This window comes from Triturus cristatus, chromosome 8, assembly GCF_964204655.1.
Source record: "Triturus cristatus chromosome 8, aTriCri1.1, whole genome shotgun sequence".
NCBI lineage: Eukaryota > Metazoa > Chordata > Amphibia > Caudata > Salamandridae > Triturus > Triturus cristatus.
Window position 1 is genome coordinate 225,285,001 of NC_140591.1, and position 20,534 is coordinate 225,305,534.

The 20,534-nt window shown below is 47.5% G+C and overlaps 1 protein-coding gene across 1 annotated transcript in view; it reads left to right on the forward strand.

The window, feature by feature from the left end:
* Positions 1-2,928: 2,928 nt before the first annotated feature.
* AMOTL1 (angiomotin like 1) overlaps positions 2,929-20,534 on the forward strand; it is a 324,585-nt gene continuing 306,979 nt past the window's right edge. The window contains exon 1 of the mRNA XM_085621409.1: positions 2,929-3,064. The gene's annotated coding sequence lies outside the window, so the exon portion shown is untranslated. The remainder of the gene's footprint in view (positions 3,065-20,534) is intronic.

Genomic DNA, 20,534 nt, shown 5'->3' on the forward strand with positions numbered 1-20,534 from the left:
TATCTTATTAACCCTGGTGACAAAAGGATCTCTGTGACAAAAGCAGTAATCTACTCAGCTATCCACATAAAATACAGATCTCTGCTAGGGTGACCAACCGTCCGTAAATTTCACGGACAGTCCGTAATTTCGGCCGTCTGTCCGTTGTCCGTGAAGGATTCTTTAACGGATGCCATTTGTCCGTAATTTTAACCGGGCACCGGTCGCAACACCCTAAAGCCGATGTTCCGTCGTTTCCACCCACCTCCCTTCTTGACTCCGATGCTGTTGAGGTCGGGTGTAACAGACTCCGATGCAGTACCAAAGCTCAGATACCCAGCATCATTGGAGAGGCACAGCGGGATGGCAACCATCACACCTTCAGCTCTTGATGAGCTGTTAAGAGGTGCTTGAAGATGATTGAGAGGGAGGGGCTGCAGCTTCAGGAGCAGGGGCATATATTCAGATGCAAACAGCCCTGAATGCGTAATGTCTCTGCAATTTAGAGGGGCCTCACACATTCCCTTTCTGCCCAGGGCCCCAAACAGCATAGAACCGGCCCTTATTACACTCAGGCAGCACGTGGTTCTCTTCACAGAGCTTAATTACTGTCACTAAATTGTAAGCAAACCTCCGTTCTTCAAACATGCAGTCTATAATGTAATAAAATAAAGAAATGGCACAATCGCACCCACACTGATTAACAAAGTATGGAGGACAATCAGTTAAATCAGTTCTCTTGGAGTATCTCCTTTAAGTACTGTACATCACAGTGGGGGGTGGCAAAACTAACATTTTGGAAAGAGAGCCTGTCTTCTCGTTGTCTTGTCCAGGAAGGGGTGAGGAGCCCTACCCCACCCTGGAAGAGACCAAGATGATACTAGAATACTGCATGCCCACTCCTGTGCCCACCCTGGTGGATCCTGTCCCCCCCTCCTGTGATGGCTCCTGCCCCTCCCCCCCCAGTGATGGCTCCTGTCCCCCCCCATGTGGTGGCTCCTGTCCCACCGCCTGTGATGGACCCTGTCCCCTCCCCAGTGATGGCTCCTGTCCCCCCTGTGGTGCATCCTGTCTCCGCCCTGCGTGGCTTCTGTCCCAGTCCTGGAATGGCTCCTGCAGCGAGGGTGAAGTTCTTGATGGGCCTCTTCTCAAATAGGCTCAGCTCAAAATTAGTATGAAAAGGTGGGCGGGTGAGTAAGTGAAGGGATGGGTGGATGGCTGGATAAATTACTGAAAGGGTGAATGGATGAATAAAAGATTGAATAGATGGATAATGAGAGAGGATGGGTGGATTGATGAGTGAGTGGAAGGATGGATGAGAGAAAAGATAAATAGCTGGATGTATGGGTGGAAGGGTAGCTGGATGGGTAAAATGATGGATGGGTGAGTGAAAGGATGGATGAGTGAAAGGATGGATGAGTGAAAAGGTGGATAATGAGTGAGTGGGTGGATGGATGAGTGAAATGATGGCTGGATTGATGAATTGATAAGTGCAAGGGTGAATGGATGGACAAATGAGTGAAATGGTGGATGTAAGGATGGATGAGTGAGTGAAAGGGAGGGTATATGGACAAAAGGATGAATAGATGAGTGAAGGAGTGAAACGATGGATGAGAGAAAGGATGGATGAGTGATAGGGTCAATGGATGAATTCATGAGTAGATGGATGGGTGGATGGATGGATGGATGGAAGGAAGGATGGCTAAGTGAAAGGGTCGATGGAGAGAGAAAGGGAGGATGGATGGATGACTGAAAGGGTGGATGGGTGGAAGGATGAGTGACTGGGTGGATGGATGAGTAAGTTAAAGGATGGCTGGATGGGTGAAAGGGTAAATGGCTGGATGGATGAGTGAATGGCTGGATGGGTAGAATAGTGGATGGATAAGTGTACAGATGGATAGGGTGAAAGGGTGGATGGATGGATGAGTGAAAGGATGGATGAAGGGATGAATGAGTGAAATGATAGATGGAAGGATACATGATGGATAGGTTTGCAAATGGTTGAATATGTTTGGATATGGCTGGGCTTACTTATATACTATTGCGCGACCTCCTCTGATGTGTCTGTAAAACGTACCTATTGTCCTGAAGTTTTGTCCTGAATTTTGACCTCCTGTCCTGAATTTGTGTCCTGAATTTTGACCCTTTGTTCTGAATTTTTACACTCACCGTCCTGAATTTGCACCAATGCCAGTTGGTCACCCTAATCTGTGATCTGCACGATATGCGTACTTAGCCGCGTGTATCTTTACCCTCTGCGCTACTTTATAGAGACTCAAAACTGCCACTAGACAAACCTCCGCGCTCTCCTTTTAGCAGGAACATTAACCACAGGAGTTATTGTGACATTTTAATTGCTGCCTGGAAGCCGAACTCACAAGGACCACTTTAGCAGGTGCTTTTAAATCGTGAGTTACTGCTAAACACATCGTCCCCCCTGAGGTCAGCGCCCCTCTACAGGTGCGGCTGTACCTGTCGCACTGTCCTAAAGCCAACCCTGAACCCTACTGCGGTTGATGAATAGAGAACCGTTTTGGGGGAAGAAAGATCTCCTGGTGTTGCCCGTGCTGCGAGGTCGCTCGCCGTTTGTAGCACAAAAGAAGAAAGTGTTTACCTCAGCAGTGAGCACTTAACTCGCTGGGTTATCGAAGTGAAGTGTATTCGGCAGCCACGTGTTCTTATCCCTGAAAATACTTTAGTGATAACTAGATTTCGCGAGTTGCTGCATTTATCGCTCTCCCAAAAGCGCTGGTTTGCTCTTCCTTGTAGGAGCCGCGCGTGCTTCGGTTTTCTCGGATAATGAAAGGGTCTGCGTTTGGAAAATGCACGCTTGCGTGCACAGCAGACGGATTGGGAGGTTCACGTGTTTTTTTGCTGCTCTTTGAAAGCCGAGTAACGTAATTCCAGTGCACACACCTTGAAAGGGAAGCGACAAGCCCAGGCAATGGCTGCATACTTGCGAGGGCCTCGTCAACACTTCCCTCCTGCCCACTGAGCGCGCCTTTGTCTCCCCGCGCTCCTCCGCGGCGCGCCAGAGGCGAAGCCAAGCTTGGGAGCAGCGGAGGCAGCGGCCGACATTTTCACGGTAGGAAGGGACTTTCTCGTTCATGCAGCACGCTGAGAAGTTTCCTTTATTTGTTATGCCCACGCTTGGTGGCACCTTTGTCTAGACTGCAGTCTGGAAGCTAGTGATTTCGATTTTACCGTAAGATCTTTTTTTTTTTGCAAAATGGAACATGTTTGTGATTGTCACCTGTGTGCAGTATTTAAGCAGTTTTTATACATTCGGTAGTTATTGAGTTAGAGTTTTATTGGACGCTAAGGATAGTAAAGATAGTATTTGCACTTAGATGCTGTAAAATGTTTGTGAGGCTGTGAGACCTTGGGACATCCTACAGTAAAGGAGAGGTGTGGCGCCGCGGCCAGAACGGCTGACTCCGAGCGCGGGGCCCACGGCTCGATTCCTGGTGGCAGCTCAGCTCCATGTGACTCTGGGCGCTAGCTCTCTTAATCTCCCAGACTGCCCCAGCGCCTTGAAACCTTAAAGGGTGATGTGGTCGCGCTTTACAAGTATGGATCACCGTCATCATGTGGGCCTATGGTCTTCCTCTCACACCGTTTTTGTCTATTTTGAATGCATTCGGAGTTAGAAAATTGTCTCAATTCTCACCCCAAACGGTGTGCTCGTGTTATGAGACTCGAGCACGTGTCTCAACTAGACCTGGACAGATTGCTAAACCACGGCTCTCGCGCTTCCCTCGTCGCAATAACATGCACAGGGATCGTAGGTGAAAACATGCCTATGTGGGAGGTAGGTACAGGGATGTGTAGGGTAATCTGGGATGAAGGGCTGGTCTGAAAGGTCAGTGTGCGGGTCGGTTTTGTGGCTGCTCGTGCACCTGTTTTATGGTCTGGTGGGCTCGTCTCTTTCTGCTGATACCTGATATTACCACAAACATTGCCTGCAGCAAGCGCAAATGCATGCAGCGCCCCATACTTTACAAAACACCTATACATCGTGTAGGGGCGCAGCTTTGGGAGGGTGGGTGGGGGGGGGGGGGGTTACACCTCGCTCCCCCCAAATAAATGTAGTTCCTAAAAAAATAGTTGGGTACAGGGTGCTTTAAGTTGAGTATGGTGAGGTGTTTGTCGGATTTCACCAGTTGTGTAACATTAGCCCTTAAAGTCCCTGTGGTGGGGAGGGGGGGGGGGGGGAGAAGTGGGGGGTTGCGAGCTCCAGGGGGCCCCCTCCGGCACTGTGCACTGGGGGACCTGAGAGCTCCTGACTGGGTCCGGAGCTTCGGGTGGCCCCCTCCATGCACTTTGCAGGGGGACCCCCCCTCAAGTTTTGTTACGCCACTGGATTTTACCAGCAATTTTTACATACACAAACAAAAACGCACACACATTCCCTATATTCTGAGATTTGTTAAAAATGTTGGTTATTTTACAAAATATTGTGTTTTCTCTCACTTAGTGCCATTACCAATCCGCATTCCTCTCCCTTTCCACTGTCCCTTAGGCCCGCTCATGCACCCTGCTGGTCGTGTAATGTATTTTAACATTATATGCCAGTGTGATTGTTGGAAAATTTGAAGCACACCCCCCAACCCCATATCTCACTGACCAAGCTAGTTCAAAGCTGACCTGATTTGCAAATGCGGGTTAGCTGGATAATTCACTAATGGTGTCCACTTTTATTCTGGTGGCGGCCTCTTTTCTGTCTCAGTCCAAGCCTGGGTAGGTGAAGCACAGGAAGTGCATAATACACTCATCTGTAAAATCTGATTCTATGGACCGGCAACGTGGTCTTCTGTGTTTGCGAAGACTTCATGAAAACATTGCGGGTACCCGTACACTCCTTACAAATTCCCCAATTGCCACATTCGAAGTGTCGCACTGGTGTGACCGCAGGTCGGAGGAGGCATCAGCACCTCAGCTTTGAGCTGCAAGCCCCACTGGTAAAGGACAAATGTCCACTTACGGCCACCCTGTAAGGGATATGTTGCCCAGAAAAGCGGTCTTAAGACAGGAATGTTTTATTCTGCAATAATCCTGCTTGAGAGCTGGCATTATGTGGCGCAACCCAAGCATGGGATGACAGGAAGTGTCTAAACACGCCTGAGGGAACAGCTAAAGCAAAGCGCGTGGTGTTACTAGTCGCACGCCCACAGGTGACTTCACGACTGGAGAATTTGGAGATGTTTTTGCTTAATACACAATGACACATACACATACATTTCTGAGTTATGGGTGGTTGTTAGGAGCCACGCGCTGCATGTAGGTCCTAGCCGATCCACAGAAGCGTGGAGGTGTAGAGGGGACACAGAAGAGATCGGGGGACACACTCTCACCTGCACCACGTTGAGTGCACCCTAATAGCCAGTGGTGAGCATTCCTCTTCGGAGGTTGTTTTGAAAGACTTTTTTAGAACAGAACCATTTTGAGGTCATTTGTGTACCTGGATAGGCCTATCATGAGCACAGTAGTGAGTTCAATGAAGCCGTTGCCTCTGGGCCTTATCTTCTGCCTGGATAGGCCTATCGTGAGCACAAAAGTGAGTTCAATGAGGCCGTTGCCTCTGGCCCTTATGCTTCTGCCTGGATAGGCCTATCGTGAGCACAGTAGTGAGTTCAATGAGGCCGTTGCCTCTGGGCCTTATCTTCTGCCTGGATAGGCCTATCATGAGCACAGTAGTGCGTTCAATGAGGCCGTTGCCTCTGGGCCTTATGCTTCTGCCTGGATAGGCCTATCGTGAGCACAGTAGTGAGTTCAATGAGGCCGTTGCCTCTGGGCCATCTCTTCTGCCTGGATAGGCCTATCATGAGCACAGTAGTGAGTTCAATGAGGCCGTTGCCTCTGGACCTTATGCTTCTGCCCGGATAGGCCTATCGTGAGCACAGTAGTGAGTTCAATGAGGCCGTTGCGAGCACAGTAGTGAGTTCAATGAGGCCGTTGCCTCTGGGCCTTATGCTTCTGCCTGGATAGGCCTATCGTGAGCACAGTAGTGAGTTCAATGAGGCCGTTGCCTCTGGGCCTTATCTTCTGCCTGGATAGGCCTATCGTGAGCACAGTAGTGCGTTCAATGTGGCCGTTGCCTCTGGGCCTTATGCTTCTGCCTGGATAGGCCTATCGGGAGCACAGTAGTGAGTTCAATGAAGCCGTTGCCTCTGGGCCTTATGCTTCTGCCTGGATAGGCCTATCGTGAGCACAGTAGTGAGTTCAATGAAGCCGTTGCCTCTGGGCCTTTTGCTTCTGCCTGGATAGGCCTATCGTGAGCACAGTAGTGAGTTCAATGAGGCCGTTGCCTCTGGCCCTTATGCTTCTGCCTGGATAGGCCTATCGTGAGCACAGTAGTGAGTTCAATGAGGCCGTTGCCTCTGGGCCTTATCTTCTGCCTGGATAGGCCTATCGTGAGCACAGTAGTGAGTTCAATGAGGCCGATGCCTCTGGGCCTTATGCTTCTGCCTGGATAGGGCTATTGTGAGCAAAGTAGTGAGTTCAATGAGGCCGTTGCCTCTGGGCCTTATCTTCTGCCTGGATAGGGCTATCGTGAGCACAGTAGTGAGTTCAATGAGGCCGTTGCCTCTGGCCCTTATGCTTCTGCCTGGATAGGCCTATCATGAGCACAGTAGTGAGTTCAATGAGGCCGTTGCCTCTGGGCCTTATCTTCTGCCTGGATAGGCCTATCGTGAGCACAGTAGTGAGTTCAATGAGGCCGTTGCCTCTGGGCCTTATGCTTCTGCCTGGATAGGCCTATCGTTAGCACAGTAGTGAGTTCAATGAGGCCGTTGCCTCTGGGCCTTATCTTCTGCCTGGATAGGCCTATCGTGAGCACAGTAGTGAGTTCAATGAGGCCGTTGCCTCTGGGCCTTATCTTCTGCCTGGATAGGGCTATCGTGAGCACAGTAGTGAGTTCAATGAGGCCGTTGCCTCTGGCCCTTATGCTTCTGCCTGGATAGGCCTATCGTGAGCACAGTAGTGAGTTCAATGAGGCCGTTGCCTCTGGGCCTTATCTTCTGCCTGGATAGGCCTATCGTGAGCACAATAGTGAGTTCAATGAGGCCGTTGCCTCTGGGCCTTATGCTTCTGCCTGGATAGGGCTATCGTGAGCAAAGTAGTGAGTTCAATGAGGCCGTTGCCTCTGAGCCTTATGCTTCTGCCTGGATAGGCCTATCGTGAGCACAGTAGTGAGTTCAATGAGGCCGTTGCCTCTGGGCCTTATCTTCTGCCTGGATAGGCCTATCGTGAGCACAGTAGTGAGTTCAATGAGGCCGTTGCCTCTGGGCCTTATGCTTCTGCCTGGATAGGGCTATCGTGAGCAAAGTAGTGAGTTCAATGAGGCCGTTGCCTCTGGGCCTTATCTTCTGCCTGGATAGGCCTATCGTGAGCACAGTAGTGAGTTCAATGAGGCCGTTGCCTCTGAGCCTTATGCTTCTGCCTGGATAGGCCTGTCGTGAGCACAGTAGTGAGTTCAATGAGGCCGTTGCCTCTGAGCCTTATGCTTCTGCCTGGATAGGCCTATCGTGAGCACAGTGGTGAGTTCAATGAGGCCGCTGCCTCCGGGCCTTGTCTTCTGCCTGGATAGGCCTATCGTGAGCACAGCGGTGAGTTCAATGAGGCCGTTGCCTCCGGGCCTTATCTTCTGCCTGGATAGGCCTATCGTGAGTACAGTAGTGAGTTCAATGAGGCCGTTGCCTCCGGGCCTTATCTTCTGCCTGGATAGGCCTATCGTGAGCACAGTAGTGAGTTCAATGAGGCCGTTGCCTCTGAGCCTTATGCTTCTGCCTGGATAGGCCTATCGTGAGCACAGTAGTGAGTTCAATGAGGCCGTTGCCTCTGGGCCTTATGCTTCTGCCTGGATAGGCCTATCGTGAGCACAGTGGTGAGTTCAATGAGGCCGTTGCCTCTGAGCCTTATGCTTCTGCCTGGATAGGCCTATCATGAGCACAGTGGTGAGCTCAATGAGGCTGTTCCCTCTGGGCCTTATGCTTCTGCCCGGATAGGCCTATCGTGAGCACAGTAGTGAGTTCAATGAGGCCGTTGCCTTTGGGCCTTTTGCTTCTGCCTGGATAGGCCTATCATGAGCAACCAGTATTGAGTTCAATGAGGCCGTTGCCTCTGGGCCTTATCTTCTGCCTGGATAGGCCTATCGTGAGCACAGTAGTGAGTTCAATGAGGCCGTTGCCTCTGGGCCTTATCTTCTGCCTGGATAGGCCTATCGTGAGCACAGTAGTGAGTTCAATGAGGCCGTTGCCTCTGGGCCTTATGCTTCTGCCTGGATAGGCCTATCGTGAGCACAGTAGTGAGTTCAATGAGGCCGTTGCCTCTGGGCCTTATCTTCTGCCTGGATAGGGCTATCGTGAGCACAGTAGTGAGTTCAATGAGGCCGTTGCCTCTGGCCCTTATGCTTCTGCCTGGATAGGCCTATCGTGAGCACAGTAGTGAGTTCAATGAGGCCGTTGCCTCTGGGCCTTATTTTCTGCCTGGATAGGCCTATCGTGAGCACAGTAGTGAGTTCAATGAGGCCGTTGCCTCTGGGCCTTATGCTTCTGCCTGGATAGGGCTATTGTGATCAAAGTAGTGAGTTCAATGAGGCCGTTGCCTCTGGGCCTTATCTTCTGCCTGGATAGGGCTATCGTGAGCACAGTAGTGAGTTCAATGAGGCCGTTGCCTCTGGCCCTTATGCTTCTGCCTGGATAGGCCTATCATGAGCTCAGTAGTGAGTTCAATGAGGCCGTTGCCTCTGGGCCTTATCTTCTGCCTGGATAGGCCTATCGTGAGCACAGTAGTGAGTTCAATGAGGCCGTTGCCTCTGGGCCTTATGCTTCTGCCTGGATAGGCCTATCGTTAGCACAGTAGTGAGTTCAATGAGGCCGTTGCCTCTGGGCCTTATCTTCTGCCTGGATAGGCCTATCGTGAGCACAGTAGTGAGTTCAATGAGGCCGTTGCCTCTGGGCCTTATCTTCTGCCTGGATAGGGCTATCGTGAGCACAGTAGTGAGTTCAATGAGGCCGTTGCCTCTGGCCCTTATGCTTCTGCCTGGATAGGCCTATCGTGAGCACAGTAGTGAGTTCAATGAGGCCGTTGCCTCTGGGCCTTATCTTCTGCCTGGATAGGCCTATCGTGAGCACAGTAGTGAGTTCAATGAGGCCGTTGCCTCTGGGCCTTATGCTTCTGCCTGGATAGGGCTATCATGAGCAAAGTAGTGAGTTCAATGAGGCCGTTGCCTCTGGGCCTTATGCTTCTGCCTGGATAGGGCTATCGTGAGCAAAGTAGTGAGTTCAATGAGGCCGTTGCCTCTGAGCCTTATGCTTCTGCCTGGATAGGCCTATCGTGAGCACAGTAGTGAGTTCAATGAGGCCGTTGCCTCTGGGCCTTATCTTCTGCCTGGATAGGCCTATCGTGAGCACAGTAGTGAGTTCAATGAGGCCGTTGCCTCTGGGCCTTATGCTTCTGCCTGGATAGGGCTATCGTGAGCAAAGTAGTGAGTTCAATGAGGCCGTTGCCTCTGGGCCTTATCTTCTGCCTGGATAGGCCTATCGTGAGCACAGTAGTGAGTTCAATGAGGCCGTTGCCTCTGAGCCTTATGCTTCTGCCTGGATAGGCCTGTCGTGAGCACAGTAGTGAGTTCAATGAGGCCGTTGCCTCTGAGCCTTATGCTTCTGCCTGGATAGGCCTATCGTGAGCACAGTGGTGAGTTCAATGAGGCCGCTGCCTCCGGGCCTTGTCTTCTGCCTGGATAGGCCTATCGTGAGCACAGCGGTGAGTTCAATGAGGCCGTTGCCTCCGGGCCTTATCTTCTGCCTGGATAGGCCTATCGTGAGCACAGTAGTGAGTTCAATGAGGCCGTTGCCTCCGGGCCTTATCTTCTGCCTGGATAGGCCTATCGTGAGCACAGTAGTGAGTTCAATGAGGCCGTTGCCTCTGAGCCTTATGCTTCTGCCTGGATAGGCTTATCGTGAGCACAGTAGTGAGTTCAATGAGGCCGTTGCCTCTGGGCCTAATGCTTCTGCCTGGATAGGCCTATCGTGAGCACAGTGGTGAGTTCAATGAGGCCGTTGCCTCTGAGCCTTATGCTTCTGCCTGGATAGGCCTATCATGAGCACAGTGGTGAGTTCAATGAGGCTGTTCCCTCTGGGCCTTATGCTTCTGCCCGGATAGGCCTATCGTGAGCACAGTAGTGAGTTCAATGAGGCCGTTGCCTCTGGGCCTTTTGCTTCTGCCTGGATAGGCCTATCATGAGCAACCAGTATTGAGTTCAATGAGGCCGATGCCTCTGGGCCTTATCTTCTGCCTGGATAGGCCTATCGTGAGCACAGTAGTGAGTTCAATGAGGCCGTTGCCTCTGGGCCTTATCTTCTGCCTGGATAGGCCTATCGTGAGCACAGTAGTGAGTTCAATGAGGCCGTTGCCTCTGGGCCTTATGCTTCTGCCTGGATAGGCCTATCGTGAGCACAGTAGTGAGTTCAATGAGGCCGTTGCCTCTGGGCCTTATCTTCTTCCTGGATAGGCCTATCGTGACCACAGTAGTGAGTTCAATGAGTTCAATGAGGCCGTTGCCTCTGGGCCTTATCTTCTGCCTGGATAGGCCTATCGTGAGCACAGTAGTGAGTTCAATGAGGCCGTTGCCTCTGGGCCTTATGCTTCTGCCTGGATAGGGCTATCGTGAGCAAAGTAGTGACTTCAATGAGGCCGTTGCCTCTGGGCCTTATCTTCCGCCTGGATAGGGCTATCATGAGCACAGTAGTGAGTTCAATGAGGCCGTTGCCTCTGAGCCTTATGCTTCTGCCTGGATAGGCCTATCGTGAGCACAGTAGTGAGTTCAATGAGGCCGTTGCCTCTGGGCCTTATCTTCTGCCTGGATAGGCCTATCGTGAGCACAGTAGTGAGTTCAATTAGGCCGTTGCCTCTGGGCCCTATGCTTCTGCCTGGATAGGGCTATCGTGAGCAAAGTAGTGAGTTCAATGAGGCCGTTGCCTCTGTGCCTTATCTTCTGCCTGGATAGGCCTATCGTGAGCATAGTAGTGAGTTCAATGAGACCGTTGCCTCTGAGCCTTATGCTTCTGCCTGGATAGGCCTATCGTGAGCACAGTAGTGAGTTCAATGAGGCCGTTGCCTCTGGCCCTTATGCTTCTGCCTGGATAGGCCTATTGTGAGCACAGTAGTGAGTTCAATGAGGCCGTCGCCTCTGGGCCTTATCTTCTGCCCGGATAGGCCTATCGTGAGCACAGTTGTGAGTTCAATGAGGCCGTCGCCTCTGGGCCTTATCTTCTGCCCGGATAGGCCTATCGTGAGCACAGTAGTGAGTTCAATGAGGCCGTCGCCTCTGGGCCTTATCTTCTGCCCGGATAGGCCTATCGTGAGCACAGTAGTGAGTTCAATGAGGCCGTCGCCTCTGGGCCTTATGCTTCTGCCTGGATAGGCCTATCGTGAGCACAGTAGTGAGTTCAATGAGGCCGTTGCCTCTGGGCCATCTCTTCTGCCTGGATAGGCCTATCGTGAGCACAGTAGTGAGTTCAATGAGGCCTCTTGGCCTAATGCTTCTAACCCGCTGCCCCTGACTATTTCTTTTTCAATGTGACCAGTGTAACTGCACAATCCACTGCAGACCTTGATGGCAAAATGCAGTTATTAAACCTGTAATCTCATTAAATATATGGCACATACACATAGTTTGGAGCTGTCTTCCCAAGGTATAGGCTACTGAAGCTGCGCTTATAGGCACAGAACAACAAACTGTGCGTGTGTGTGTGTGTATGCATGCTCACACCCTGTGTCTTCCTTACAGCACTTACACCCCAGCCTAGACCAAGAGGGTTTTTGTCAGCTGTAGGTAGGTAAACAAACCTGTTACAATTGATTGCTGCAATTTTCCAATATGTTTTTTCACTGGGCCTCCAATCTTTCCAAGATTCCCCTCTCTCCAGAGTGTGATAACTGCCCCAATACAATTACTAGCATCCGGTCGCACCTACAATTACCCATACACAAGGGCGCCCCTGAACCACGAGTTTGAAGTTCCATTAGTGTTTGGAATAAAATGTTGTCTTCATCAATGTCTTCAGAGGTTTCATAGGTGTCACCCCAAAAGACGCGCCTACGTTCGACTCAGCAGAAGCTGTTTGATAACTTGAACCTCAGACCGGGCAGGTCGGCCTAAAGGTTCCTCCACAAAAACCGGTGCCTCCCTGCTGCCGATGTCATCATTGTAACTAAACCAGTGCATTTTCTGGTCGTAAGACCGCTGGGAGGTGCTCTCCTTTGGGGGACCTACTTCAGTGAGGTTTGGAATAGTTATCTAGAGTCTTAGTCAATAATATCTAAGGTAAGGTAACCGAGAGTAGGGTCCAAATTCAAGCAGCAATCTTTACATTGATGAACCATATTATTGAACATCTGTAGGTATGTATAGAGAAAAACAGAAGCAACTATGACGTTACTAATATGAATATGTGTTTGTTGAAAAAACAACTGTGACCTCCCCTTACCCCCTGTATGAAACAAACATATCTGTGTTCCTCAACATCACGTCTAAGGAGAAACATTCTAGAATATTGTTTCCAGGCTTTACAATGTTGTTATGTTAATTTGTTCTCAGTGAGGAAATGCCTCTTTTTGCAAGTCACCCTCCCCCCCCCCCCCCCCAAGTTTTTGGACTGATGCTGCTGGTTTTCTGACTATGAGAGTGCACTGACGCTTGCCAATCAAACCTCAGCGCCAGTGCCCTGACCCTACTACATGTATGTTATATGGCTTATACCAACTTGGCATAAGCTAACTTACCTATAAGTCCCTAGTATGTGGTACTCAGGGTACCCAGGGTATATACGTTAGAGGGTCATCCCAGGGATTGCAGCACTGGTCATGCCACCCTGGGTGTGACACAGGTAAAACAAGTCTACCAGTCAGCCATTGTGGACTGGAAGAGCAGTTTTGAACCACTAGCCCGACCTTGCCATTAAAAGCAATGGCAAAGCTAAGCCCCCCCCTGCAATATGTGTAAGTCACCTCTATGGCAGGTGGCCTACCGACCTCTAAAGCTTCACAGGCAGAACTTACATTTTACATGCTCTGGCAGTAAAAATGTGAAACTGTAATTTTTACTGTGGAAAGACTTGGTAGCCTAATTGACGAGTGCAGGGTTAGCCGCTGACCCTCACTGTGGTAACTCCTGAAAGTAGCGACCACAGTTGATACTCCAAGGTGCCAAACAACTTGTTACACTAAGCTCAACCTGATTCCCAAGAAAATTAATGTAACTTGTTGCTGTGTGCAACTTTTACAAAGTTGCCCCTTTGTTGCTTTTAGCCTCCTGTGCCCTTAACGGTTGCATATGGGGCCTTGCCTCTGAGACAGCTTTCTGTTCTCCTAGAGAAGCGTGCTAATGCCTCTGTGGGGGAGAGCTGTTACCTTCCTCCTGCAGGAAAACACACGGGTGGTGGCCCAAAAGACGTGATTCAAAGGAGAAGCCGCCTTTGAAGGGCAAATGGGAAAAACTTAGCAGGGGGGCTGCTCTATTGGCTAGGTAGACAGGCTGGCACCAGGGACAGGAAAGGGTAAACCAGTTTACAAACTGGTTTTCCAGAGGAGTATAGCCTCCTTGGAAGCTACACCTCTGGCTTGGGCTAGGGAGCTCTGGATGCAAAGAAAGGGGTTCTGCCATGATGGAAGTGGGTAGAATGGTGCATCCTGGGATAGCCAGATGCCACACTTCACAGGAAGTGATCAAGAAGAAGGAAACCTGATAGCCTACTGGCTACCAACCACATCCTACCCTGAGGGCATTATCTGAGGATAAAAGGGCATCCCCGGCACCAAAAACTCAGAATCTAACTAGACTGGAAGAAAGACCGAAGAAGGACTGCCCTGCTGCACCAAAGAACTGTCAAATATAGGTTGCACCGGTGTGACAGAACCCACTGAACCTCGTGGCTAGCAAAGGAGAAGAGACTGTGCCTGCTGTGTTCTGCTTGTGGAGAAGTTGTCACCAGAGCTCAGGCAAATCCAAAGACTCCAGGGGTCAATTGGCTGACCTCCTGTTCACAGCACAAGACCACAACAGCTGAAGAAGCCTGCTGAGGTAAGTTGGTAGCCTAAATCTTCAAGCTGGTGTGCCGTGTCGCTGTGCAGCTCCAGGCACCAGGACTCGAAGCTCAAAGTTGCACCAGAGTCTGCTGGAACCAAGAGAGTCATTGGAGTGCAGCTTCATCACCCAGAAGACAAGTTATCGCCCAGGAAAGGATTTGTCACAATATTGGGCGACTGGTAGCCCAGTGATGACTGGACATCTATAAGAACTGAGAGGACTTCCATGGATGGCAGCCCCTGTGGCCAGGACTGCCTCACCAAGTTGTGGACCGAGTAGGTGCGGAAAGACCCCTGTCCACCTCATTGCACCCACAGCATCCTAGAGCATCTTCAGCATCCTGTATTCCCTGCATCAGGACCACTTCCATAGGAACCTATAGAAAAGGGATAAAAGTGAGTGGAACTTACTGAAGACTGCTTCTTCCTACTGGTCCCCCTGACTGGCACCTTGCTATAGTTGGTCGCCTAAAGTAACTCTAAGTAACCACATTGATACTTACCTAAATTAATCTTGAAAAGTTTTTAAGTGTCAAATTTGTTGAATTTTCCAATGCTTGTTCAGGGTTAAGTAAAAAGTGCATATTTACTGTACCTTAGAAATTCTATATCTCCGGAACCCTCTGGTGGATCTTATTTGTTTTAGAATAAAAAATACAAAAAAACACAGTCTATTTAAAAAAAAATCTTGAGTGTCTCGTTGATTTCTTCTGCAATTATTTTGGTGCTGTTTGAATGCTTTACACTTGTTCCTTTGTGTAGGCCTTGCTGCTCAGTGCCACAGCTACCCAGGATTGAGCTAGAGGGTTTAGCAAACGAAACCTACTGGTCTTAAAGGGGTTGGTAAAGTTATGACACAGTGAAGTCTCACAACCAAACATACAAGACACCCCATTTCCTCACATGTTGTTATTGATATTTGGAAAACAAACATAGGACAAAGCTTCATGGCACTATAGATGATGCTGCAGAAGACAAAAGATTGAATATCGAGTCCAGAAATGGGGATGAAGAATTGCTGATTATCCCATATACTGCAACAAGAGCTTTAAACTGCACCCTTCTTGACTGGTAGCTAGTGCAGCGTTTTACACCAGCTGTAGTCTCCTAAAAGTTTCTATGGCCATCTCAGGCAAATGGCATTGCCATAGTCCAGTATACAATTGAAATAAGGGTGCAACTATATAAATGTAGGGAGCACGGGTAATATTTGATGATATGCAATCAAAATCTTGTCGTACAAGTGTGGTGTGCTTGTCTGTTAATTGCTTGCCATGACTCGAATAACAAGATCTTTTAAAAAAAAAAATAGTCTGAAGGGATGTAAGGGAGAATATTGAGAAAGTGTTTACTTTGCCAGAAACACAAGCCCGCTGCTTTAGGTATCCGAAATGGCATTGAGAGGTCAGTGTCTAAGTGGATACCCAGGTTACATACAGTTTTAGCTGAAAGAGTTGGGGGCATTAACAGGAGCCTATGACATTTTTAGTGGTTACGTGTTTTATTTTTGATGGATTCAATTTAAGAAAATTAGAAGCCATTCATTGACATACACTGATTAAGACATCAGTCAGCTTCTCCTGTGTGAAATGAAAAAAAGATGGGGTTATTTGCAGAGATGTTAATGTAAACAGCAGCTGAGTGTCGTCAACGCACTCCTTGAACTCTACTCCCCTAGCATGTAAAGAGAGGCTAAAAATTAGCATGGAGATATTGAAAAGTAGTGAAGAAGTTTCAGATCCTCGAAGAGCACTGTGATTGTCCTCCTGACTGGGCACTGAGTGAAAATGTGGAAAGAAAACTTTTTGGGAGCAACGAGTGGAGATATTTTACTACAAGAACATCAAGGTCAATATGCTCTAGTCTGGAAACCAATAGAGAATTGTTAATGGTTTCAAAGGCTGCAGAAATGTCCAAAAGGACAACTGCTCCACCCCCTACTTTGGCCAACTGGCCACCAGAGGTAGAGATCCTGACCCAAAATGCACTGAGAAATGGAAGGTTAGAAACCCTTTTAAATTATAGTCAAATTTCTATTTCAAATTCATGACTTATCAAACAGACTAGTCTTTGAATATAATTGTTCAATGTCACTTCTTTAATATAATTTAATTCTTAGAATTTTCCTTCCTGACCTATGTGACAGTAGCTGTTATTGCCTACCCGTGTGATTGCTGGGTGATAAGCCATGGCTCACCCTTCCAAAATGCTGGATATTGAGTTAGTCAGAGAAAGGAAAGCTGTTATGTGGACATACAACTCAGGCCATAGTTTTACTTATTGATTGAAAGCTCTGAAATAATGATCCTATATTTTATATTTCAAAACCAGAAATGGTAATATTCCCATGAAAGACAATATAATAATTTAAAAGCTGAGGAAATTCTATCAAGACATTTACACAACAATATAGAAACTGATCAAGAAAAGAATTGCTAAGTATCTAAATTATTTACCCATACCACGTCTTTCCAGTTTAGAAAGTTATTCATTAGAATACTGAATAACAATTGCTGAAATACAAAATAACTATTTAGGAATTGCTACTAGGAAAAACACCAGGGCCTTATAGGCTCAGTAATTCTTTTTACAAAATGTTGAAATTAAACTTATCAAATCCCCTTACCAGTGCTTGTATTACGGTAGAGTAGAAGGCACAGTGGCAAAGGCTACTATTGTTTATTTGAAAGGAGAACAAAGACTCCGTGGAGTCACCCAGTTATTGACTTATCTCACTTGTAAATGCCATTTGTAAAATATACGCTAAAGTACTAGCCAATTAGCTTACAAATATGGTAAACTGACTAATGCATACGTCACAAACTAGTTTCATCAAAAACAGATTGTCTTGCCACAAAACCAGTCTACTCAGTCATATAATTAGCAACACAAAGATTTTAATATCATCCTCACCGGTAATAAGTAAATCTTAATGCTGAAATCCTTTGACAAGGCAACGTGGGGATTTTGGAAATCCATAATGCTGAAAGTAATCCAAATTGAGGAATTTGACAAAACAATGACATTCTATCACTAGCCGTAAGCATTGATCAAAGCAAATGGCTTGACTTCTGTATATTTTCTGTTGAGACACTGTTCTCAACAGGATTGTCTCCTCTCAACAATGTCGTTTGCTCTATCCTTAGAACCTCTACTGTGCGCTCTCAAAGAAAAACAAAACTTTGCTAAGAGTATCAAAGTATGTAGCAAAGCATGCAAATTTTCTTCTTGTGCAGATAACATTATTTTAATTGTCTTTGAGGAGCAAACTTCGAATCCGGCCTTACGACAAAGTATCAAAAAATAGTCAGAAGGTTTTGATGCATCCTAAATAAAACAAAATAAGAATGCAGGCCTCTCAACATAATATGTAACAAATCTCTGATAAAAGATACAGAACTGAAATGACAGCCTGGCCCATTAAACTAAATAAGAATACAATAATTCAAAGAGCTAAAGAATTTACAGAGAAATGGTCCCCAGAATTTCTCAGTTGACAGGGTCACATTGAAACAATGAAAATTACATTGACACCCATATCCAATTATGCCATACGCATTGTACTGCAAAGACTACTGCTTAGTTTCTTCGAAGACTTAGATTACATTTCAAAATGTATCTGGTCAAATAAAAACCTAGGGCAGCTATAAGCAAACTAAGATAAAAGAAGAAACCGTGAGGTCTAATGCAGACAAAATTAATTAAATATCAAATACTTTTCTGATGGTCAGTGGTGCTGACATGGATATTTATGCTTTTATTAAGCTGAAAAGTACACTGCATTCACTCAGAATTATTTATGAAATTCCAGACGTTATAAAGACCTTAACCCGTTTCTATGCTAGTAGCAGGGACATTGTGAACCCCCCGCTTTTGCAACTTAAGCGGGAGTAGAGTTCTTGATGAGCCTCTTCTGTCTGCAGCTCGAGTGGCTGGTTGGTTGAGTGAGTGTAAGGACTGATGGATAGGTGTGTGAGTGAAAGGGTGGGTGGCTGGATGGGTGGATGAATGAATGAAGAGGATGAATAAGTGCAAGAATGAATGGATAAGTGAAAGTGAGGGAGGGTGAATGGATACACATGTGGATAGATGGATAAGTGAAAGAATGGATGGATGGATGAAAGAGGGTGTGTGGATGAATGAAAGGGTGAATGGGTGGATGAGTGAAAGTGTGGATGGACGAGTGGAGTGAAAGGGTGGATAGATGGATGAACAAAAGGATAAATGGATGTTGGGATGCTGTGATCCCTAAACTTTAGAAGCTCAGCGGGGTGGAGTTCTCTATGGGCCTCTTCTGTCTGCAACTTGGCAGACAAAGGAAAGCTAGTGAGTCAAATGATAAATGGATGGATGTGTGAGTGAAAGGGTAGATGGATTGGTGAGTGATAGGATGATTGGATGGATGAATAATTCAAAGTATGGATGAGTGAAACAATGATGGATGAGTGAAAGAGTGGATTGATGGATGAAAGGATGGATGAGTGAAAGAATGGATGGATGAGAGAAAGGGAGGGTGGATGGATTGATGGATGAAATGAGTGAAAGGGAGGATGGACAGATGGATGATTGAAAGGGTGGATGGATGAATAGATTAAAAGGGTGGGTGGATGGATGAGAGAGGATAGATGGATGAATGAAAGGACTGATGGATGATTGAAAGGATGAATGAGTGAAAGGATGGATGAGAGAAAGAATGGATGAGTGAGTGAAGGGGAGGTGGATCTGTGGATGGAAGAAAGGGTGGATGAGTGAAAGAATAGATGAGTGAAAGGGAAGGTGGAAGAATGAAAGGATAGGTGGATGGCTGAGTGAAAGAATGGATGAATCAGTGAAAGGGAGGGTGGATGGATGGACGAATGAGTAAAAGCATGGATGGATGAGTGAGTGGGTGGATATGTGAGTGAAAGGGTAAATGGATGGATGTGTAATTCAGTGGAATGATGAGCAAAAGGATGGATGATTGGATGGCTGAGTGAAAAGATGGATAGATGAATGAGTGAAAGTTAGGATGGATGGGTGGAATTCAAGGATGGATGGATGGAGTGAAAGGGTAGATGAATGGATGGAGTGAAAGAGTAGGTGGATGGAGTGAAAGGGTGGCTGGATGAATGACAGAAAGGGTTGATGGATTAGTAAAAGGGTGGATGTAGAGATGGATGAGTGAAAGGGTGGATTGATGGATAGATGGATGGATAGGTTTGGAGGTGGATGCATAGGTTTGAATATGGCTTGGCGGAAGTGCGGAATAATGAAATACTGAATGATAGATGAAAGAATGAATGGATGGCAGAATGTAAAGGTGAAACTGTGGATGTCAGCAGGAAGATGGAAGGATGAATGGATAGATGCTTGGATGGAAGAGACAAGAGAGCTCGTCGGGGGAGGGTCGTGATGACTTTCATTGATTGCTTGGTGCCATAAAACTTTGGTTCGAAGTGGGGGTAATTAAATGTTCTGGCTACTCCCTTGGCTAGTAGCAAATTTAGCATCAGTGATATTTAATCTACTGAATAGTATATTGAAGTCAGTAGAGCAAAATTGAATGGCTTTGTGGACCCATCTAGCAGAGCAATAATACAGTGACTTCCGCTGATGTATGCCCTTCATCTTTTAAGTATAAAATCAATGTTTCCATGAAAAATCGTTCCAACAAATACAAAACACAGACACCAAATAACATTTTAAAAACGAGTCTCCTCACTTCATGGAGACATTGGCTCTGTGGGAAAGAGAGTGGTTCATTTTTGCACGTGATTGCTAGATGCACTGCACTCTAAAATCTGACCCTCCTGGTCAGCAGTACTTTTACAGCTAAGAAAGATTTTTGGAAAGAATACATCTTTTAACTCAGTCTGGGCGTGTCTGGGGGACTTTGCTGATACACCTGCCTTAAAATTGACGAATGAAGACCTTCAATTCACGGATCCCCTATTTGTCCCGAAAAAATTATGTGGTGCCGGAAGTCAACTAACAAACTATAAATTCACATATGGTGGGCATGGATGGGCCCGTATTATAGAAAGTGACACTGGGACACAAAAGACATATGCGCCCACTCGGCTTACCCGCTTTATCCTCATACAAATGAGGGAATCCATTGCCTTTGCACCTGTTCTATATTACAGTTGTGGGAGCAGAGGCAAAGAGACCATCAGAAAGCGCAGTAATTGTGCGCAGCACTGAGGTAGCTCAGTCAGTGCATCCCCGGCAAGTGCCACTTTGAAACAAGGAAATAGGTGCCTAAGGATCCCCCTGACAACCCCGCAGGTTACGGCTGTCACTCAGTGCATCCATTTGCATGGGGATCTCTGTCCCCCTTCAAAACTCCAGCTGGGTTGTCGCCTGCACATTAAAAGGGGCACTGGGTGTTTCAAACAACCGCTCCGCCTTTCATTAACACGCTGTTCCCAGTTTAGGCGCCGGTGCTCGCCTGAGCTGGAAACAGTGCATTCGCTGAATAGTATGCA